Here is a 24,573-nt window from a genome sequence, read left to right on the forward strand (position 1 = left end):
ATTGTGCCCTTCCTGAGGGCAGGGACAGAGTCTCACTCATCTCAGGACCCTTGTGTGGTCTAGCATGGTGTAAAGCAATAGACACCCAATGCTCAGGAGGGACCCCACCTCTCCAGAGCTGTTCTGCATCATTTGGTCTCGACATTCGCTGGCAAGCACTATGTGAAAAGGTTGGAAGCTGAGGAGTTACATAACCTAGACCAGCCACCCAAAAAAAGGAGATACCTACAGGTGTTTCCAGGTACCAATACCCCTAGCTTGCCTTATTGGCCATAGGCAATTTGCAATGTTCCTTCTTATTCCCTCTTACTTACTTCTTAGGAAATATTCTAATAAACTCAGTCAACCTGAGTGATAGAATTTTAGATTTGGAAGGACGTTTAACGTACCACAGCCAGAAACTGAGGCCAGGGGAGGTCAAGCAATAGCTTGATATTACACAGCTGAAGAAGGCAGCAGTTCTTGCCCTGCCCCATGCTGCCCCAGAGAGGATCTCACCTTCACTCAAAAGTGCTTTCCTCACTAGCCCAGAAATCCTTGTCATTAATCATATTTTGGGGCAATTTATTTATCTTTTTTAATATTTGTTTGTTTGTTTGTTTATTGAGAGAGAGAGAGAGAGAGAGAGCCAGGGAGGGGCAGAGAGAGAGACAGAAAGAGAGAAATCCCAAGCAGGATCTGCATTTTCAGCACAGAGCCCAATGCAGGGCTCAAATTCATAAACCGTGAGATCATGACCTGAGCCAAAATCAAGAGTTGGATGCCTAATGACTGAGACACTCAGATGCCCCACTTTGAGGTCATTTATAGCATCAAGGTCACTGTTAACACACAGATACTGACTGGGAAGAGCAGCACATGGAGTTATTGCCAGCCATTAACACCCATCACACCAGTGCTCTCTCCCCTCCCACCATGGAGAGCAGCAGTAGTTCTCAAAACCTGCAGTTTTTGCCCTAGCAGGCCTTCAGGGGAAAATGGGATGGAAGGGTTCTCAACACACAGCTTTAATATTCCAAGAAGAAATTATACATTTACTTGAGATAATGCTCTAAATGTTTATTTGTTAATGGATCCTCCTTAGTAGACAAAACATTCCAAAACATAGGATTGATAGAGGAGCAATTGAAAGTGATCCTTTGTATTTAAAACTGAAATTTAAATTTGTATTTAAAACTGTACTTAAAACTGAAAACTGAAAATGTGGCTTATATATACAATGGGATACTACTTGGCAATAAGAATGAAATCTTGCCATTTGCAACAATGTGGATGGAACTGGAGGGTATTATGCTAAGTGAAATAAGTCAGAGAAAGACAGATACATATATTTTCACTCATATGTGGAATTTGGGAACTTAACAGAAGACCATGGGGGAAGGGAAGGGGAAAAAATAGTTTCAAACAGAGAGGGAGGTAAAACATAAGAGACTCTTAAATGCAGAGAACAAACAGGGTTGATGAGGAGGTCAGAGGGGGGAAATGGGTGATGGGCATTGAGGAGAGCACTTGTTGGGATGAGCACTGGGGGTTGTATGTAAGCAATGAATCATGGGAATCTACTCCCGAAGCCAAGAGCACACTGTATACAGTGTGTGTTAGCTAACTTGACAATAAATTTTACTTAAAAAAAGTAAAGTAATAAAATAAAAGACTGAAAACCATGAGAGAATATTTATGTCCCAAGTTATTTCCTGAAATTCTGTCCTGAAGTACAATTTTGAGCCAACAAGCACTGATTAAGGTATTCGAGGAGCGGCAGAGAAGGGAGAAATGTTGGGAGGATCTCCAGAAAACTTAATTTTAACCTCAACCAGGTGAAGGTAGTAAGAAAAGAAGGGTATGGTAAGAACCTCAAAGAAGCTTTAATTAAAAAAAAAAAAAAGAAGAAAACAGGGGCGCCTGGGTGGCCCGGTCACTTAAGCATCCAGCTTCAGTTCAGGTCATGATCTCGTGGTTCATGAGTTCAAGACCTGCATTGGGCTCTGTGCTGATAGCTCAGAACCTGGAGCCTGCTTCACATTCCGTATTCTCTCTCTGCCCCTCCCCCACTCGCTGTCTCTTTCTCTCTCTCAAATAATAATTAAACATTTTAAAAATTAAAAAGAAAAGAAATATTAAAAAACAAAGCGAGTGGTGAGCATTTTGTAATGTATATAATTGTCAAATCACACTATACACCTGAAACTAATTTAATATTGTTTGTCAACTATACTTCAATTAAAAAAAGATGTTGAAGGGCAGGCCTTCAGTCTTACCAATCCAGGTAGCTTTAGTCAACCCTAAAATTGGACTCCTTGTTGAGCACAGCAAGTAAAACAAATATTTGTCCACACTGTTCCATGTGTCCAAGGCCTAAAACAAATAAAGTATAAGTATAAAATAAATAAAAGGAATTGCAACTTGCCTTTGCATTTTTAGAATTATTATCCTCAGCAATCTCAAGAGCATATTGGTAACCCCATAAATACCCTGACCCCACTTAGCAACTGTTTTCAGAGCAAAGTGACACCAGAAAGAACATTAAAAAATTAGTAAAGTGAGGAAAACAGATGTCTGAGCATATTTTTTAAGCAAGGGTAATTCCGTTCATTTCAAAAATTAAGGACTACTCAGCAAAGCTCCAATCTGTTGTTGTAAAAGCCTTTCTCTACAAGTCAGTATGCTCAGTGGGAGAGAAAATTACCCTTCCTGGGATTCACTCAAGCTCAACTCTGAGAGGTGCTATTCACATGGAGTCTGTGTGAATGGCACCCTCTGGAGATGTGCAGTTTTATTTTGTTTTGTTTTTTTTTAATTTTTTTAAACGTTTATTTTTGAGACAGAGACAGAGCACGAGTGGGGGAGAGACAGAGGGAGACACAGAATCTGAAGCAGGCTCCAGGCTCTGAGCTGTCAGCACAGAGCCCCTCCCAGGGCTCGAACTCATGAACCTTGAGATCATGACCTGAGCTAAAGTCAGATGGTCAACAGACTGAGCCACCCAAGTGCCCGGAGGTGTGCAGTTTTAATACCTACAAACCCTGACATGGCAGACCTCTTTTTTTCCTGGCTCCACATTAACTCGTGCTTCAATGCTGAAATCTGAAAATGGTTCAGTTCTTTCTGGAGACAGTTGTTTGTGACAACAGGGAAGAACCTGCTCTTCCCCTCCCCCACCTCCTACTCTCTTGTCCTCACTGGGGATGGGCTGCACAACAGACAAGCTGCCTCCAAGCTTGTGTGGACTTGCCTGTGGGTAGTTTTCTGGGAAGATTATCATGAATGGTAAGGCATGCTGGCACCATCCCTTTTATTTTGTGTCCCACTGGGAAGTTTGTTCTTTGTGCTTCTGGTTCTGAAATTTAGGAGGACGGTGGAAGCCGTTTACAAATGGGCTCACCACACCCTTCCTCTAATCAGTCATGACAAAGGGTGATTACCTGGGCAGCATGAATGAGGGGGTAAGTTATAGTTCTACCTGACAGCCAGGTCTAAGGTAAGCCAGAATGAACAGAGGTAGTAAAACAGGACTCACATGTTACCATAGCAAATAAGGAAACTCGGGTGTACAAGGCTATGATTAAAACTACCATATTATTGCAGCCTAGGAAATAAACAGAGATGAAAGGTCACCTCTTCCCCTCCTTTCAGGGCCATTTTGGAGGGATTCCCCTCCATTCCCCTCCAACTTCTTTTCAGAGGCATTTGTCATACAACTTCTCCTTGTTGCCAGAAACTCCATTTCCCATACCTAAGAAAACATTCTCTGGGATTAAAGGACCACCAAATGGATTCTCCTAGTGTTTTACAACCTGAGATCTGCCTTTTTGATATCTGCTTTTCTTTTGTCTTTTAACTGTTTTTGTTAAAATGATACATAACCAGAGTAAAAATAATCCAAGCAAGACAGAAAAGTACAAGAGAATAAGAATCATCTGAAATTCCATCACCCATAAATGACAACTTTAACATTCTGATGAACATCCTTCTACAAATACACAGAGTATATATGTATAATTATACATAATTATGCTGCCCTGTAACCTGACTTATTAATTCATAGTATGTCATAGGACCCCTTTTTATTTTTCAATGGAATATTGGTATTACCCACTACCTAAAACAAGAAACAAATAATCCTGCTGCTACTAGCAACAATTCACATGTTATAGTTCTTTGTAGCTAAAAAGTAGTTGTACATCCTTAATCCTATGTAATCCTGAAGCTGGAAGGAAAACTGTGGGGAGTCCATCTCCCTTCTTTTGAGGTTTAATTCTAATCATCCCTCACATTGGTGTAATACTTTACAACTTCAAAAGCATCCTTATTTGATTGTAACAAAGTAAGATGATCAAAAGTGAGAGATAGTGCATTGTCATAGCCACATTTACATTGACATAATATATTAATAATAGTCATAACCACATTTATTGAGAAATTAGTATGCGCCAGACTCTGTGTTCAGTCCACTGCATGCACTGTCTCATGTAATCCTCACTATCCCCATCTTAGAGATACTATAACTAAGATTCAGAAAACAGTGATTTGATCAAATTTCCACAGCAAATCCAGGTGCTATTTTAATCTAAATGTGTCTGACTTTAACATTTTCTGTTTTTAATCAGCATCATACTGCATGTTATTAACAACTAACTTTAGTGCAGCACTGTACAAAACACTCAAACATATATTGTTATCTCCATTTCATAGCTAAAGAAACCAAGGCCAGAGAGGTCAAATGATTTGCCTGAAGTCTTGGAGCCAGGACCCAACCATTTTAATTCTAAGCCGGCTGCTGCTTCCACTATACTGTGCCAGTCTCCTTCCTCTGACTATAGATGCAGAGTGTGTCAAAATGCTTCTTTCAGAGCTTCAGAGAAGGGCATTTAAGAATGTAAGATCTTTCAAAACCCTTCCTGCTGCAGTGAAATCTGTTTCTTCTGCAGACGGAACAAAGGTCAGCCTCTTCTGCAGAAACTAGGCTCTTGATCACGTACGTGCATGGTGAGTTGGGAAGACATAAAGTTGTGGAGCTCAGATCAAGTCCCAATCATTCCTTCTTCCTGGCTTTCTTATGCTTTGGACATAGGGAAGAGTTGGTCTGTCTTATCCTTTCCTTTCAGAGAGGAGGCAGAGAGAGTGTTTATTCTTGATGATACGAAACTAAAGATGATGAAACAAAATGGAATGAGATGCAGGGAAACCATTAAAAGCAGCGTAGGTGGAAGGCATATATAAGGAATTAAACAGCATCTTTCTGATATACAGGCAGAGTTGGTTTGTGGAGGCAATTAGGCAATGAAAATTAATATTTTCTTCTTTAAAGATAACAATTTTTATTTATAAAGCACTCCTTGCTGGAATGAGCTCAAAGCATTTAATGAGTGCTGGCTAATTACCCCACCCAACAATCTGGCAGCCAGGAAAAGAAAGATAATTATCCCCATTTTGCAGGCAGGGAGATTGAGCCACAGAAGAGTAGTACCTTGCATAAAACCAGAGAGCTTAAAATAGAAGGCAAGCCTCCTAATAGCAATCTTCCACCCCACTGTATGTTTATAGACATAGACTCCTTAGAAAGGAAAACCCACTTGCTGGCCAGAAAAAAGCAGCCGTCACTCATTGGGAACTACAGCTCCCAGCAGACACCAAGAAGAGACAGGGCTGTGCCCCTAGTGCCCATTCCAGATTTCCAAATATGGAGAAGGACTGGGTTTTGGAAGAACAGAATGCTCACCCTTGAAAGAGAGGGAGAGAAAGAGGGAGTATGAGGTAAGTTTGGATTATTTAACTCTGTCACCTAAATGTCTGCCCGGTCTTTGAAATATAGCAGCCAAAGTCATGATCTTTTAATAAATCTTGCTAGAAGATTTAACTCTGTAAACCAAGCAGTTACTGTAGCAGAATCCTATTTTTTTCCTAAGATTAGATATGTGCTGACAGGAATGGTTCAGTTCTAGGTGGGTGGTCAGATACCCTTTGTCTGAGTCCAACCAGCTCAGAGGTGATGGTGGTGGTGGTGAGAAGGAAATTCCCAGTGAAGAATAGCTCTGCTGTGATAGGAACAGACATTCCTGAGGCTAGGGCTGGTGGCCAGCTTGCTGAACCCAAGCACAAGCAGCCCTGGGAGGACAAGGGTTACTCCGTTTTCTGCTTTGGAGGCTGCTGAGCCCGCCTGGTGGGAGAGGCTTGAAAGAACTCTTTCCTCATTCTATCTCATTCTGTCAACAAACACTTACTAAAGCACCGACACTCAAGGCACTGGGCTAGACGATGAGGGGGAAAAAAATCATAAGACCAGATTTCTGTCCTCAGGATGCTTACGATTAAGGGATGGGGTAAATACAAAGGGAAAGATGAAGCAAAGGGAAGAAAGAAACAATGCAAGGCAGTCTATTATTTATACTTTTCACCCAACATTTAGTTATCTACTGATTACCTGCCTTAGGCCAGGCACTGTTCAAGCCACTTGGAATACAATGGTGAATACACCAAAAGAAAAAGCTTCTACCCTTGTAGATTTTACTGTCTGGTATGTCTGGGGATGTCTGGGGAAAGAGTCCTCCAAGCAGAGGGAACAGTGAGTGCAGAGCCTTGAGATGGAAATGAACTTGGTGAGTTTGAGAGCAAGCCAGTGCAGCTAAATTAGGGGAGTGGATGAAGACTAGAGCAGGAAGAAATGAAGTCAGAGAACTAGTCTGGCGTCAAATCACACAGGGCCTTATAAGGCACAAGGTGTGAATTAAGTTCTAATTGGGAAACAAATTTTACCAGTAGTTTTTAGCAGTAGTTTGTTATAACTTGATGTAAAGTGCCAGATGAAGGGAACAGACCTGTAAAGGAGTTTGGAGAATAAAGGAGAGAGATCACTGAACTGGGATGGACAAGGAAGGCTTCCCAGCAGAATGGGATGCAAGCTGAGTGTCAATAATTAAATAGGAACTGGATCTAGAGAGAAAGCATTCCAGCTGGAAGGAACTCCAGGGGCAAGGTGTGGAGTCAGAATGGCACATTGCACGTTCAGATCATCAGTCGGCCATAGATGTGGTCATATGGGGGAGTAGTGGATGGTGAGGTTGGAGAGGAAGAATTGGAAACATTTAAGGTCTCTATGGCAGAAAGTTCTGAATCTCAGGTTAACAGTAATTGGGAGATTTGAATGCGCAGAGGCATTATTCACAGACTTGAAATATCCAAAGAATCTGGTCTTCACCAGGGGCCGACATTTTCCTCTAAGACACTTGTTGCTTTCCAGGCTTTTGATTCCCACATTGAAAGGCAACTGAGTTGCACAATTCCAGAGGGCACCATTTACATTGTACCATATGTGAAAGGCGCCCCCTATTGTATGACATAGGCCATGAGGCAAATGGTGTTCTCTGGAGCTGCACAATAGCAGAGGCCCTGATTAACATTTTGGAGGATAAATACCAACCTGCCCACAGATGACACATAGTGCTTCAGTAGCTTCCATCACCTTTAAGATTAAAGCCTAGCTGAACTAGCTGCAGAATCAACAGGGATGAGGAGAATTGGCTGATGAAGAACTGGAAGGAGAATGGAAAAAAAGAGGGATTAAAAGAGGAGGCAAGGAGGGGCACCTGGGTGGCTCAGTCAGTTAAGCATCCAACTCTTGGTTTCAGCTCAGGTCGTGATCTTGCAGTTCGTGGGATCTAGCCCCAAGTTGGGCTCTGTGCTGGCAGTGCAGAGCCTGTTTGGGATTCTCTCTCTCTCCCTCTGTCTCTGCCCCTCTCCCCCTTGCACTGTCTCTGTCTCTCTCAAAATAAATAAACTTTAAAAAGAAAAAAGGAGCCAAGGGAAGAAGCACTTAATTTGGGTCATTCTTTTGCCCAGTGGAACACAAGAGGGAAGTAAGGGAACTAGGAGAAGAAGGGTTACAAGAGGGGAGAAAAGGATTGCTCAGGTAGCTGAGCTGCAAGTAGAATTAGTAGAATTGCTGTGATCATTAGTAGAGCCTGTGATCATTCTCCTGCAGGATATCATGGTACCGCTAGTCTGTGGGCCTCAGTAGGGCAGCAAGCTGCTGAGCCGAACTATGGTTTTGGGAGTTCTAATGAAGACCCAGACCCTGAGGCAGTTAGCTTGACCATCCAGTTACTGGGTGTGTAGGATAAGTTGTATGCCTACTTAAGCACCTCACCAAGGAGTCTCCCAACTGTTTCCTTCTACCTGAATTTGGGGAAACCATGGTGCTCTTGCAACAGGTCAAAGCAGAATAAACTCAAAGTAAATGGCATTCCTCTCTGTGCCTTCTTCTTCCCTCAACCCTCAAAAGCCAGACAGAGAAGGGAATTTGCATGAACCGGGAACAGCAAAATGTTGCATGTGTGCATGCTTCCCCAGGAAAGGGCACAAGGTGGTATGTTTGGGATTGATATGTTCTCTGCCCATACTGATCCATTTTACATTCTCAATAATAAGTAGTAGCAATAAAACATTCTCTTGGGCTATCACACTGAGTTTCCACACTCCCTCGGACACGGCAGACCCAGTAAATACAAAATGGGCCGCGTACCCAAATTCCAACAGCATTACCTCTCCAGGATCTCCTCTTTCTTCCCTTCCCATATAGTCGTTGCATTTGGAATAGTATTGCCCTTTAACTCCTGCACTAAATACAACTGTCAAAGAGCTGCAAATACAGCTGCCATGCCCTGCCCTACTCTTCCCTCTTCTGGGAAGCCCTTTCCTACCTCCTAGACTAGACTAACCCTCCAGAGTTCAGCTCAATTATCTCCTCTGAGGAGGTTTTCCTAAATCCCTCTTCACCTCTCTCAGGTAGATTAAGTGCCTCCCCATCTGTATTCTTGTAGCATCCTGTACTTAGCTGTGCTATAGCACACTAGCTGTCTGTTTACTTAAATGAATCCCCCACTAAACTATTAACTCCCTCAGGATAAAGAGCTATGTATTTTATTTCTATATTTCCAACTTCTAACCCAGTGAACTGGTGGTGATCATTTGTTGAATGACTGAATGGCCAGGATTCCTTGGCCTAATGAGTTCTCTACCAGTGAAGTAAGAATTAAGGCCGTGGTCTCAGTTTTCCAGGCCAGCCGACTGTCTTATTAACTAACATACCCATTTCCTGGAAAATTCTTCACTCATACTTTCAAGTCCTCCCCTCTCCCTTCCCCCAACCCCCACCCAGTTATCACCCCCACATCTGGCCACCCTTTACCCTGAGGCTCCCCATTATTATTCATTGGAATAAGAAAACACTAGTGTCTTTCTGGATTACCAAAAAGAGATCATCTTGTGTTCTTGGATGTCAACCTTCCATTTCTTCCTCCTCCTCTGCCTAAATCAGGAGAATGTTAGCTTCTGGCACTCTCTCCAAACTGTATTGGATTAACCTCCACCCCCACCCACCTCAGCTCCTACCTGAACATAGGAGGGATACAAAACCTCAGAGAGAGTCTAGATGTGAGAAATGAATCCAGTGTGAAAAATAAGATTTTTGCAAGCAAAAACATAGAAGCTGAGATTATCAGCATTTAGCTTGGAAAACTGAGAGGAGACTTAGTTGGACTATGCTGTCCCATCTTGGAGAGCTCTTTGGGTGGTGGAAGGATTAGGCTGGAAGGAAAATGAAGTTAGATATTAGCAAGAGCCTCTTTGATGTGTTCATAGTTTTAACAAATTTCCACTATAGGAAGTGTCTGCCTGGAATCAGGGCTGGGAGAGTGCAAGACTCCTGGAAGTCCTTCCTTTCCTGGAACTCCATGCTCAGGGCTGGCTGTGGCCTTGCTGGGACACAAATTCCATTCGTTGAGGCTATTTTTGATAAATTAGGTAGTGAGGGAAGGATGGGAAAGTGCCACCCCTAAAGGAGGGGATCCACTAGGTCAGGATGCAATGAGGCAATACTGTGAGCCTCTTGGATCCCCTGAACAATGGTTTTCCATGTTCAGGATGCCCTGGATTAAGTGAGTAATCTCTGTGGAACCTGACCTGTCAGCAGAGAGGGTACAGGGCCAGGACCCTCAGACAAAATGGCAAAGGCTTTGGACTCCCTGGTAATAACAGCTCTTTCTCCCATTTCTAGTGTCAGCCAATGAGCTATGTTTAATTGTACAAACAATGTTGCTAAGGGGTTATTACTATCCTTCAGTGACACTCAGAAAGGTTAAGAAACTTGCCTGAGGTTACTAGCTCACAAATTCCTGAGCCAAAATTCTAGCCCAGAAATGTGACACCAAAACCACCTTACTACACCACTCCATCTCTCAAGTTTCCTTCCAGGGGAAAAAAGTCAGTGATTTGGGGCAGGGGAGGGAGGGCATGACAATGTAGTCTAGGCTCCATTCTTCCTTTCCCAGACATGGAATGAAGGAAAGGAAGTTCTCAATGTCCATCAGACTCATGCATGTCACATACAGTGCTGCCTCCGAAGACCACTATATGTAAAGCCCAAGGTATCCTTTTTTCTAGTTCAGGCAGTTTATCCTAACAAAGCCAGAACTCAAAGTGCTATGCAGGAAAAGCAGTTTGGCGAACAGACTCTGGATCTGAGGAAGTGTCCTTAAGTAGTGGAGAGAGCCCTAGCCTGGATCAGAATATCCAGATTCTCTTTCTGGTTAAACAAATTACTTACTCTCTGATTCCCAGTTCCTTTATCAAGGAAAGGGGATGAGGGATAAGGATAGAGGGATTAGGATAAGTAAATGTTCACTCCAATGACCTTACTAAGTTATTAAATATAAAATGCACTAAGTATTAGGCATCTGTGAGGGTTCTCTGTGATTCTCATTGTCCAAATCACTCAACTTGGCAAGATCACCCTATCTAGCTGTCCACTCCTGATATAAACAATCTCAATTCCATTTTTCTGAATTTTCTTTCTTATCACTGGACGTTTGCAAACTCCATGCCCTTAACTTAAAATGCGTGGTCTGCTCATTCCCGCCCCCACATCTTAGGTCAACAGTAGACAGAAGAGACTGTGTCTTGTTCACATCTTATCTTCAACAGTTAATGCAGCACATGGCATGTGGTGATTGCCCAGTGAATATTTGATGAATATATGAATTTTTATCTGTGATTTCCCTCCTTGTCCTTGCTTATTTTTTCATTGCAATCAAAATGGCAATCTTTCTGACCTCATCCCGGGGGGAATACCACAGAGATTAGCTAGTTAATAAGGGTAAAACTCTTCTGACACTTTGTGTTAATGTTTAACAGAAATAGCTGGGGAGTGTGATGACCCAGGGAGACAATGGTGAAATCCTTTGGGCATCACAATATCAAGTTGCCCCTGTTCTCCTCTCATTGCACAGACACTCAGTGGGAGACTTAACCTTTGAGCTTCATTGTTCCCTGGATCCTACTTTCATCTCTTGGCAAGGCATATCCCCCAGATCCTAAACTCCACCCCACCATCTCCTCTGGACATTGCCTCTCCCTTTGGGGGATTCTTGCAGCTGTGAAACAGCTGGAGACTTTGGAAGCACGACAGGGTCTGGAGGCCACAGTCACCTGTTTCCAAGGATCCCCACCCCCCACCTTCCTCTTTCCCAGATCAGATTGTGAGGATCTAGGAATATGAAGAAGGGCAGTTTACTTGTTTTTTCCCAATGATAGAAAAACAGAGTGAAATGGTCATTGATAGTGAGTAAGTCAAAGCAAAAAAACCATGCCAGCTGGAGACCATTGGAAAAATCAGCAAATCCATGAATTATCCTGTTTATACCAGAAATATATTGATAGTTTAGACCTTTACTTACTAGATTGTGCTGAAATTACAGGCCATTCATGAAGATAAATGCATGAAGAAGGTGTGTATTAGGCCCTCCTTATCCATTGAAGACTTTGGCACCAAACTTCTAGTCTTCTACTTTATGCCAAGTCTTCCTATCATCCTGGGTAACTTCAATGTCAAACAGACCAATTATTTACAAACAAAGAATCACAACCCATTAGTGTGTCATGAAATTGATTTAGAGGATTGTGACTAGAATTTTTTTTAAGAAACAGAATGGAAATATAATAAAATAAAATGTCACATGTAGAAGTGGTAGTTTGGTGTAAAACATTTATTTCAATAATATATATATTATCATGTAACATATACTAATAATGTATTACTTTAATAACATAATATATACATGTATACTAGTCATGATGTAAAATGTATTTCTTATTGTAGGCCATAATCCAAAGCTTAAAAGGGATAGGAGTACCTACAATAAGGAAGGAAATTCTGACACATGCCACAAGACAGATGAACTTGGAGGAAATTATGCTAAATGAAATAAGCCAGTCACAAAAGGACAAAGACTGTAATGATTCCATTTATATGAGACATTTTAAATAGTTACATTCATAAAGACAGAAAGTAGAATGGTGGCTTCCAGGGTCTGGGTGGGGGGCAGAGAATGAGGAGTTAGTGTTTAACAGGTACAGAGTTTCAGTTTTGCAAGATAAGTTCTGTGGATGGATGGTGGTAATGGTAGCACAACAATGTGAATATACTTAAGGCCAATCAAAATACTTATTACACTTAATATGATGCATTTATTACCTTTAAAATGATTAAGAGGGTAAACTTTATGTTTTGTATATTTTACCACAATTTTTTAAAAGCTATCAGAGAAGCTTCCCAGGTCTTTGACCTCACTTTCAATGACCTTCATCCCTACTCACTTCCAGCTTCCATCTTCAAGACTACACCCTAGTCCAGGCCATCATCAACAACTGTTTATCTCCCACTCTGTGATCTCCACCTCCACCTTTCTTGCTTCCACACTCCTTATTCCCACTGTACTAATGTCTATACTTCATTGCATCATTTTAGCTCTTGGTCACCTACCTTTTCCCAGTCTACATTTATTCCTTCCTGAATTGCTGCAACAGTTTCCTTACCAGTCTTCATGAAAAATCCTGTCCCCTTCAGTTCATCCTCTACGTTGCATGGGTGTGGGGCACCTGAGTGGCTCAGTCGGTTAAGCATCTGACTTCAGCTCAGGTTATATCATGGTTTGCAGGTTTGAGCCCCGAGTCAGGACCTGAGCTCAGTTCTGTGCTGACAGCTCAGAGCCTGGAGCCCATTTCTGATTCTGTGTCTCCCTCTCTCTCTGCCCCTCCCCCACTTGTGCTTTGTATCTTTCTCAAAAATAAATAAACATTAAAAAAATTTTAGGTGCATAGGTGTGACATTTCTAAAATTTCAAACTGATCTCAACACTCCCTAATTTTTTATAAATATTTTTGTTAATTTTTGAGAGAAAGAGATAGAGCAGGGGAGGGACAAAAAGAGAGGGAGACAGAGGATACGAAGCAGGCTCTGTGCTGACAGTAGAGAAACTGATGCATGGCTCGAACTCATGAACTGTGAGATGAACTATGGGATCATGACCTGAGCCAAAGTCAGATGCTTAACTGACTGAGCGACCCAGGCATCCCACACTCCCTATTTAAAAACTTGTCAGTGGCTGTCTTGCTCTCAAGGTCAAGCCCTTAGCTAGGTAGACAAACCAATTGTGATGTGGCTTCTGGTAAATATGCATCCCATCTTGCCTGCCCTCCTGCATGGCAATGTATAGCCTTTAACATTACTTGCAGTTCTTCAAGTTCACCAAGCTTTCATTTTCTTGAGTCTGTACCCATTCTCCCTTGGACCAGAGAGACCACCTCCCACCTCACTTGTTCTTCATTTGGTTTAGCTTATCACTTCCTCTTAGAAGTTTCCCTCTACTCTCATAAGGTTGGATCTGGGGCCCCAGGTGAGGTTCTTTCTATAGCACCTTTTGCCTGATCAGATCAGAGCTTATCATACCTGTTGACTTCTCCATCTGCCCTCACTAGAGTGTCATCTGCCTCCCTAAATCCAGGCACAATATCTGATTTATCACTGCATCCCGTATCTACCACATAGTAGATACTCTCTGAGTGATGGGTAGATGGGCAGACAGAAGGATGTTCAAATGGATGGATTTCACAGGTTTTGAAATTCAAACCTGAAAATTCAGGTTCAGTCAACACTTTCAACTGGAAATACCTTTGATCAAGACCTAAAGTATGGTTTATCCAAATTAATAAGTTACTATATATAGCATTCAAGAGTTTATAAAACACTGTCATATTTTTTGTCTTATTTGACACACTTAAAAACCTATGAAGTGAGACAACCACAAGTAGAAGTCTTGGCACTCTGTAACAGAATGAGTACTACACTTTATCTTAATTCCTAATTTAAAAACATGTTTACAACTTGCAACCAACTTCTATGAAAAGTAGAAAAAACAAACAAAAATAATAAAAGAGAGCAAGTGAGCAAGAGATAGCATGTGAGAGCAAAAAGAAATTCCTAAAATCAATTTGTTTTTGTTCAAAATAATAATAATAATAAATAACCTATGAAGTAAGAAGAAAACCATCATCATCAGCCATCATTCATTATAAATGAAGAAGCTATGGATTGTCCAAGATCAGAAAGTTAGTGAATGGAAAATGCAGAATAAGTGCTCACATCTTCCTTCCACTCACTTGACTGTGATGTGTTTAACCTTCAGGAATGAAAAAAATCAGAATAATTAATTCTGAAATCAGGACCTTTCCTTAAACAGTATAGTATCATAGTATCCTCTGGCTTCTACAGGGTCCTACCAAGGTCCTAGTTCACAGGTACCTAGAAAATACTAACTAGCTCCACAGTAGCAAAACCATTCCTGAGGAGCCTTGCTTTTTTCACACATTCCAAAAAAAGAAGGAAGGAAAGAAAGAAAGAAAGAAAGTAAGAAAGAAAGAAGGAAAGAAAACCAAGCACCCTAAGGACCAATATCTGGGATTTTTCCTTTACATTCATTCACCCTATATCTCTGCATTGCAAATCAAGCCCAATTTCTTTTGATTCTCAGCAGAGAAATAAATAAAGCATGAGCACTGTTTATATCTCATCTGCATCCAAAAAGACAGAAAATGAGAAGAATTTATCATTAGTCCCCATATAAATAATCTCTTCCTTCTGCCCTCTGTGGTCCAAGTTAGACGATTCTAATTGCATTTTACATAGGATCTGTTTTCCAAGCATTCAGTCATTTTATTTGCTCTTATGCAGACCCTATCCAATTGTTCCCATTCTCTCTTTCACTTTTAGAGTCAAAACTAGACATGGGTCACCAGTAAGATTCTGGTTAAATTCAAGAATAGTGGGAGAATGAAGGGAAAAAAAAAGAATAGTGGAAAGATGACTCCCCTATGATCTAATAATTTCACTACTTGGTATAAACACTAATTTAAAGGGATACATCCACCCCTATTGCATCATTATTTACAACAGTTAAACTATGGAAGAAGCCCAAGTATCCATCAATAGATGAATGAATAAAGAAGATGTGGTTTATATATATACAATGGAATATTACTCAGCCACAAAAAAAGAATGAAATCTTGCTGTTTGCAACAACATGGATAGAGCTAGAGAGTATAATTCTGAGTGAAATAAGTCAGAGAAAGACAAATACCACATTACCTCACTCATATGTGGAATTGGAGAAACAAAACAAATGAGCAAAGGAAAAAAAGAGAGAGAGAAAAAAAAACCAAGAAAGACACTCTCAACTATAAAGAACACACTGATGGTTACCAGAGAGGAGGTGGGTAGGGGGATGGGGAAAATAAGGGATGGGGATTAAAAAGTACACTTATGAAAAAAATAAAAATCAAATAAAATGAAAAAAGAAAAGAATAGTGGAAGGATGATTTCATGGACCTTGAGACTTACCCTGTCCAGCTGGGTGTGTCCACAGAGCAAACCAAGCACTGTGAGGCTCATGGCTACTGCCTTCGAACAAGAGAAAGGACAGAAAGAGCATCTAGACAGCAAAAGGCCTCCCCTTTCCCACACACACACACCACAGTTACTCTTGCCTTTATGTAGATCAGTTAAGTACTGATCCTTTGCTTTTTGCAAAGTAAAACTGTGCAAAACCAGAAGCCCTGATTTCAGAGACACTGAGAAGGCCCATGTCTCCATAATCACAAGTCCTGGAATTTTCAGAATTATCCTGACTTCAAGAAGTTTATTCTGGTTTGCCACAAACCATCAAATTATCCTAAAAGTGCCAACATTTCTATTTCTTTTCTTTTTTTTAAATTTTTAAATTGTTTATTTATTTTTAAGAGAGAGACAGAGTACAAGCATGGGAGGGGCAGAGAGAGAGGGAGACACAAAACTGAAAGCAGGCTCCAGCCTCTGAGCTGTCAACACGAGCCCGATGTGGGGGCTCAAACTCATGAACCGTGAGATCATGATCTAAACCGAAGTTGGGTGCTTAACAGATTGAGCCACCCAGGCGCCCCAATTTTTTTAAATTTATTTTGAGAGAGAGTGTGTGTGTGCCTGTGTGAGTTGGAGAGGGAAGAAAGAGAGGGAGACAGAGAATCCCAAGCAGCTTCTGAGCTGACAGCACAGAGCCCACCATGGGGCTCCAACTAACAAACCACAAGATCATGACCTGAGCCAAAATCAAGAGTCAGACACTCAATTGATTGAGGCACCCAGGCACCCCCAACATTTCTATTTCTAAATTACACCTAAGGAAAAGCTTCTTACATCTAAAATCAATTTTAAAAGAAAATCTATCAGCAGACAATGTGTCCAAATTTTTAATTTAAGAAACTATGGTCAATGAATCCAGGTTTTTCCAGAAGCAGCATTTTATCTGCCTGCTCCAACCTACAGTTCCACAGCTAGAGCATCATCCCTTTTTATCTGAAGGTGCTGTCAGAGATATTACTGGGCAAACATCTCTGTGAGAGATGCTATCTTAAGCTTTTACCAGCCATTTATAACTTGGAGGGAAAGTGTTTTAGATTCTATGCTGAAAACAAAGTTTTGTTCAGGAGAAAGAAAGGCAAGAGCAGGAGACTGGAATGACAACCTTATTGTCACACCTTAAAGAGTGTGTTTAAACATCTTTGTGATCATCATTGCTCCCCCCACCCACCCCACCTCCGTGAAATGTGAATACCACAAATACACCATACATCTGTTTGTGTATTGTATGTATATCAGTGCTTCCTTTATACCCAAGAGGAGTGTGGTTTTTCCAGTTCCCCAAGTACAAAGCTCCCTGCTTGGGGGCAGTATTGTACCCATTGAGAATGCATAGTTGAGAAGTCATTTGTCAGAAAGAAAATACAGTTATAACTAAGAAGTTGAGAGGCACCAAAGACAAGCTCCTTGCACAGCACTGTTTTGCTTGATTTGACCATGCTGTCTTTCTGCATCCTTGACAGCCATTCCCAGACTACGGGAACAGAATTCAGCTTACACACAGTCTTTCTCCACTTGCAGGGTCCCGTTCTCCTGGCCCTGACAATACCTAGGTTAACTGGCCCCTGAGAAAGAGACAATGTTGCTGGGCAAGTAGGTCCCCACACGACACTCATGATTCACTATGGGACCATATGCAGGGTCAGATGCCCCCAGAAAGTAGTCAGGCATTAGTCCAGAGGTCTGTAGGCATAGTCTGCACTTTTCACCTGGTTATGGATGAAGAAAGGGCCTGACATCAGGAAACACATGACTAGCAGAAAGGGAAAAGGAATACCAAGTCCCACCCTCCTCTGAGGAGGCAACAAGACACTACTAAGAATAGTCATCACACTGCACTGATCTGGAACCAATGTTGTCTACTTTTTTATTAATACTAGCTACCGCCTTGGTAACTGGAAAGTACAAAATGAGTTTAAAAGAGCCCCATAGACTATAATGTACACCTGAAACTAATATAACACTGTTAACTAACTGGAATTAAAATTAAAATATAGGGACGCCTGGGTGGCTCAGTCGGTCGAGTGTCTGATTTCAGCTCAGGTCATAATCTCACAGTCCATGAGTTCGAGCCCTGCATCAGGCTCTGTTCTGACAGCTCAGATCCTGGAGCCTTCTTCCAATTCTGTGTCTCCCTCTCTGCCCCTAACCCACTCATGCTCTGTCTCTCTCTGTCTCAAAAATAAATTTAAAAAAAAACATTAAAATTAAAATATAAATAATAAATAAGCAAGTAAGCAAGCCCCATAGATGAAAGCTAAGAGAAGAAAAACAGAAGAATTAGAAATCCAAGGCAGCGAAGAGCAACAGATAAAAAGCTTCCCCCAAATGCAAATCTAGATGAAACAAAGGTAAACAAGATAATGTCAGCTAGGATTGTCCAAGGAAACAAGAAAGAGTTCTATAAATATAGCCAGAAAAAAAATATTTGTCTTAGCTGATGAGATCACCACACATGGCTCATGATAGGGATCTTTTGTTGCTCCCTTAATTGAAGCTTGGAAGAGAACAGAAATGAGAGCAGAAATCAGATTACTGGCCCACAAGGTCTGCGTTCCAATAAGCCATTCCATTTTTAATTAAATACAGCTGAAGTCATTAAGACTTCATACCATGAACCTGAACTGTAGTCTGTGTTTTCGCTGACATGCTGGCCCCCACCTTTTCTACCCACCCCCTACTCCCAGCAACAAACTAGCTAGTGGCTTACCCACACTGAACAAATGGAGTCAAAAACAGGAAGAAGCAGATGGCCATGAGTTGGACATAGGCCTAGGGGAGGGGAAAGGCTGAACAAATCCCTAGCCTCCACTTCCCAGGGACTTCCTTTTTCTCTGAAAGACACTCACTATACAGACAGGAGCAGGAGAAGGGCTGGAGTCCTCCACAAATATTCAGTCCCTGCTACATGCCAAGTAGAGTTCTAGACATTTGGGAATATGGCAATGAACAAGACCAGTCTCTCCCTCAAAGAGCTTACATTTGGAGCTGGGTGTGGGAGACTGGGGGATAGTTGGAGGCAGACAACATAAATGATGAATATATGAGATCATTTTACATACTGGTAAGTGCTATATAGAACACAAAATAGAGATAGAGGATGATTGGAGGGATTCTTTAGCTCAGGAGGTTAGGGCAGGCCTGACTGACCAGATGCTGCAACCTGAAAGGTGAGGAGGCAGTTAGGCAACAGGGGAAAGTGTTCCAAGAAGAGGGAACATGGAATGGAAAGCCACTTAGTCAGAAAAGAGTTGGGCATATTCAGAGGACATAAAGAAGGCAAGTAGGGCAATAGCATAGTGGGCAACAAGAGCCAAAGGGAGAAGAGAAAAGTGTCTGCAAGCAGGCGGGACCACTTATGCAGGGCCTTGTGGACAATGGAAAGGAATTTGAATTCTGTGGAATATCTTAAAGAGAGGAATGCTCTGACACATACCCATTTTAGAAAGATCACTCAGGCTGCTGTTAGAGAATGGACCATGCCAGAGGAGACCAGGAATGGAGACAAGGAAGACTAGGTAGGGGTTTGGGTCCCAGGAAGAGAGAGGGTAGTGGTTTAGATCTGGGTGGAGGCAGTGGAACAGTTAGTTGTGGTCCATTGTGAAATGCATTTTGAAGATTAAAAAAATAGGAAGATTCATTGTAAGATGTAAGAGAAAGCAAAGAGTTAAGGATGACTCCTGGGTTTTTGTCCTTAGCAACAGGGTAAATTGTGTCTTCATTTAATAAGACGGGGAAGACTAGGAAATAAATGGGTTTGGAATGGGAAGGAGTCAAGTATTCTGTTTTAGACTTATTAACTTTGAGATTACTACTCTACATTCTCTCTTGCATACCAAGAGAACTTGATGAACTTTATGCCTTAGTTTCCTCATCTTATAATATAATAGTACCTACTACCTTCCTGGATTGATGTGAAGATTAAATGAGTTAATATGTATAAAGCAGTTAGAACAGTTCCTGTCGCAGAATAAGAAGCATGATATAAGTGATTGATATTAATAGTAGGGCAGTGTTTTTTTCTTTTTAGTTGCAAATGGTGATGAGGAGGAGAGAGAGAAAAATTTGAAAATTTAGGAGAGAAAGGGAAGCAACAGGGTGCACAGCAGAGACAAGGAATGATTCCCAGAGTCCAAGTAGAAGATTGACCTCAGATAGTAGCAAGGACACTTCTGCTGCAGAAACAAAGAGATTCTGCTTGTGTGGTACAAATGCATTCGGACCAGAGAGGAGAGTGTGTGGAGGAGATAGTTCTCCGACCACACCAATTTTCTCCATGAAATATGAGGCAAGGTCATTATCTAGTATGAAGGGCAGGGAAGGGGTGCAGGAGACTTAAAATGAGAGTCAGGAGTATGAACTTGTCTTCTCCAAAGTGGGGGGATGAGCTCACTAGGAAGGTAGTCTGGCAGGTGGAAGAAACATTGGTATCTCAAACTGCCCCAAAGGATACAAGGTTGGTTTTGCTGTGTGTTCCAGTTATTTATTCTCAGTTGAGGGAGTGTTTGGCGAGTAGCTGCTGTGTGTCTAGCACTGCACTACATACTTGGGGAGTACAGAGGGGGACAAGGTGTGTGCAGTCTGGATAAAGAGAAAAGTTTTTAGTAAATGAAATAATGTGAGGACAAAAAAATAATTCAATTTGGAACCAAAAGAGCATACTATGGAAAAGCATGCTACCAAATTCAGAGGAAATGGAATTTGTTGTGTGCTGGAAGCATAAAGGATGGTCTCCCAGTGGAAGTAGTCTGAGCTCAGCCTTGAAAGACAGGTTATAGGAACTCAATCATCCCCAAACCAGAGGCCTCTATTACCTATAATCCCTGGGCTTTGTATCCATCTTTATCATGCATATTGCCCCAAGACTGCTCTAATAACATAGAGCTGATTCACCTGCTTTGTCTAAAGACAAAGGATGGCATGAGCCATCCTATGTCAGCAGCAGCAACAATAGCAGAATTCAACAGACTTCTGGGTTTTGTTTTGGTTTGTTTGGTTTTTTTGAGAGGGGGACAAGTATTGTCTTCTGAAGCAGAGAAGGTTTCTTCAATCTTAATTGGCTTTCCTATTCCTAACATCTTCATTTGCAGGGCATATGGGAAAGTGCTAATTCTGAAAGATTCTGGCAGAAAGATAATAACCAAAGAGGTCATGCTGAAATCCAGCCACATCTTTTCCCCTTGACAATGGGGCCCACATTTTTGTTCCTTGCACAATAGAACAGTCTGTTTTGTTATCAATAATTATCAGCCTAGTCCAACTCTTGAGTCCTGACCTTCTCTGAGGCCCTTGGGACCTACCCCAGCAAAAGGGTCATAAGAGACTCTACTGCCTCTCTTAAGTTTCAGGCTAAGGAGTAAGTGGAAAGACTTATGGCTAAACCCCAAAAATGTGTTCCTTACAGTGTTCAAGGCAGAAGGATCCAAAGTCGTTTTTTAAACTGGAGTTGCTTGTAAGGCTGCTTCCCTAAAAGGCAACTCAAATCCTGCCTTTTGCTTGCCCTTCCCTGGCTGCCTGCCACCATGCTGCTACTGAGACTCTCTAAGGGCAAGGGTTCTTCTGGTCCCTTCTCCCCTATCTGAATCCCCTAACTCCCCGTTCAGCTACCTGCAGCCCATACAGGATAAAACTGAATGTTTGGAAAGCTTTTCCAGTAACGTTCTATAGGTAAAATGTCCCTAGTTACACATGGTACAACACACAGCCCATACTTTCAGACTCTGGGATGGTACAAGGCCCTCCTGGAATCACTTCCTAGCAGGCTGAAGCCCAGTCCAGGTCACTTCAGAACTTCTGAAGTTACTATTCCTTCATACACCTCTGTGTTATGATCTTGTCTCAGGCTATCAGATAATTTGGAAGTCAGACAAATTTGGTTATCTACCCTGTGTCCTCCAAGTGGTTGTGATCCACTCAATTAGAGAAGTTATCACAGCCTAAAAGCACGATGTGCTCACAAAGGACTGTGGATTTCATTTGCCCTGCCCTCTGCAAAGTACATTTTCCTGGGGTTCTATATGCTGGGAATAAGGGCTGTGACCCAGGCCTCCTATGTGAAAACCACACCTCACCACCTTTCTCACTCTAGATGTTGCCTTCCTTGCCTTCTTTGCCTGAGCCCTCGAGATGAATATTTTCTAGGGACCTATCTAACTTCCCAGGCTCAGGAGTGGTAGTAAGAAACAAAAGTGGCTTTGAAAATCCTATAAAAGTGAAGCAAATGAAGCACTTAGAATATGAGGGAGGACAGGAAGGGGACTCCATTAAAGGCAATATAATAATACAGATAAAAATTGAAGGGTTGGTAAAGGAGATGAGTAAGAGGAATCAGGGTGAGATAATAGGGGTTCAAGGAGCTTGATCTAATAATAACAAGTGAGCTCCACTTGGTGATTGCCAAGATCCGTAAATGGAGAAAGGCAGAAAAGCCTTCTGTTTGCCATTGGAAGGAAGGAACTAATCCCTTTGGAAAAGGAATGGGTTCTAAGAGGGTTGAAAGAATTGCTCCAGACACCACATGATTTCCAAGGAGTAAGGGAATGTAAACCAGCAGCAAGAGCAAGTCACTACTGTGCATGTCTGTTCTAGTTGTGCTTCTGGCTCCCTGTGTGGTCCTAGATCTGTCATTTCTTTCCTGGATTCTTTTTCTTTCTTTCTTTTTTTTGGAGAGCGCAAGTGGGGGAGAGGCAGAAAGAGAGGGATAGAATATCTAAGGTGGGCTCTGTGCTGACAGGAGCGAGCTTGATGTGGGGCTTGAACTCTTGAACTGCAAGATCATGTCCTGAGCCAAAGCCAGACATGCAACCAACTGAGCCACCCAGGTGCCCCTGCTTCATAGATTCTTAAATGTACTGACACATGCTGGAGATTTGGGAGCTATATTTATTAAATATTCTCAGGTCCTGGAGAAAAAGATTTTTCTTATTTATTTATGCTCATCAGCTTATTTATATTTCATGACACCTACACCATCTCTTTGAAAATCAATTATGAGATGTGATCTACATAGAACATGCACCAAGTACCAGATGATGTGGGTTAAGATTGTCAGAGAACATAAGACATTATATATGTGCCAATAGTCTATTTTTAAATCAATGTTCTTTGTTGGAAAGTATTGTAAGGGTTAATAAAGACCTTACCAGAGAGACCTAGGATTTCCTGAACATTGCTGTTTGTGGGGAGATCAGAACTAACTTTCTTAAAAAGGGTCTCCATTTTAACTCAATCATTTGGCCGTTCAAGTTTATCTGTCTGTAACTTCTTCCTTCTACAAATGATTTTTTGATGTGGGACCACTTGGAAGCTCTCCTAAATGCCACCTAGATAACACCTTAAGTTCAATTTGTGAAGGTAAGTTACCATCTTGAAGCAAAATGGTAGTCAGTATAGGTGTTCAATGGCATAATTCTGTATTCATTCTAAGAAAGACTTACCAAATCATTAGCTTATAGATTAATGGACTGTGAGTGCCACACAAGCCTTAAATATCATGTAACAGATAAGGACACCAAATCACTTGCTCACAGGCACACAGCAAGGTGCAAGGCAAGATCAAGATCTTCATTTCCACTCAAACCCATAGCACTTCAGATTTACTTGTAAATTCCATGATATCATTTAAGATTTGAGTGATTGTGACCAAATTTAACACTGTGGAAAAGCATATAAAAATAATTTTGATGTTGGTTCAACTTATGATGTAGAATGAAAATGAAAACCAAAAACAACTTGTCAATAAAAGCCTGGCTTTTTTATTGGATGTCAGTGATATCTGACAAATAGTAGAGGTTAGAAAATAAATGTCTTCTAAGAAGAAAAACTTCAATTTCCTATATTAAAAATAACCCACTGGGTCAGTTGGTTAAGCATGCTGCTCTTGATTTCAGTTCAGGTCATGATCTCATGGTTCATGAGTTCAAGCTCTGCATCAGGCTCCATGCTGGCAGTGTGGGGCCTGCTTGGGATTTCTCTATTTCTTTCTCAAAATAAATCATCTTAAAAAAAATAATCCATTGAACACTGCCAATATTTTTATAGTTAACAACTATCCTTCTCACACTTATCAGCAGGATGTGTGACATCTGTCCCTTTATTTATGTAGTAATATTTCTATAGGTGTTTAAAGTATTTTATCAGTCACTTTTTAAACCCCATTTTATCCTCAAGAAAAAGGATAGGTGGAAGTGAGTATTTTTTGAAAATCAAAGAAAGTCAAAAGGTTTGGTTTAAGATTATTTAGGAAGTATGTTGTGAGTCTGGTAATAGTCTAACTGAAGTGTCGAGGTTAAGGGCCTGCAGTAGAACTAAGACTTTAGAAAGAGGGAAGGAGGAAGGGAGAGAGGGAGGGAGAAAAGTGAGTCTGGGGAAGTAAAGAAAGAGAAAAAGATAATGAGGGAAGAGATTGTTTCTTTTCTCTCCTGAAGGCCTCCTAGCAGAATCCATCAACCAAGAGCAGGACAAGCATTGCATAGAGAAATGGGAACACAACCAGTTGGAGATGTTTTAGCCTTGCACACAACCTAAGTCTAATAGTTTACTGAGCTGGTCCCCTATTCAAGTTATACAGTCCTTATTGAACTTTTGGGCTTCAGCTTCAAGAGGTCCTCCTTCACTTTCCCTAAGCCCTGAATTCTTCAGGAATTCTGCAGGGCCTGGGATAGCAGCACTCAGTCCCTCCAGGGAGAGAGAAAAAAGCATCTTGTTTCCTGAGCCCTGGTGCTTCATTCCCAAGAGTGGGGAGTACAGAAGGGTGGGAAAGGGGTGAAGATATGGTTTGGGGAGGAAGTTTT

At 41.5% G+C, this 24,573-nt stretch overlaps 1 protein-coding gene across 6 annotated transcripts in view; it reads right to left on the minus strand.

Annotated features, from left to right (window-relative positions):
- Positions 1 to 24,573, minus strand: part of PEX26 (peroxisomal biogenesis factor 26) — a 56,648-nt gene that overhangs the window by 15,967 nt on the left and 16,108 nt on the right. For 4 of the 6 annotated variants that reach the window (XM_042945378.1, XM_042945376.1, XM_042945377.1 and 1 more), the window contains exons 3-5: positions 7,418 to 7,529; positions 4,980 to 5,145; positions 2,259 to 2,355 (exon numbers count right to left, since the gene is read on the minus strand). The gene's annotated coding sequence lies outside the window, so the exon portion shown is untranslated. Of the gene's footprint in view, positions 1 to 2,258; positions 2,356 to 4,979; positions 5,146 to 7,417; positions 7,530 to 24,573 lie in introns of those variants that run through there. The other 2 variants (XM_042945380.1, XM_042945381.1) reach the window with 2 other exon arrangements.

Source organism: Panthera leo, chromosome B4 (genome assembly GCF_018350215.1).
Source record: "Panthera leo isolate Ple1 chromosome B4, P.leo_Ple1_pat1.1, whole genome shotgun sequence".
Taxonomy (NCBI): domain Eukaryota; kingdom Metazoa; phylum Chordata; class Mammalia; order Carnivora; family Felidae; genus Panthera; species Panthera leo.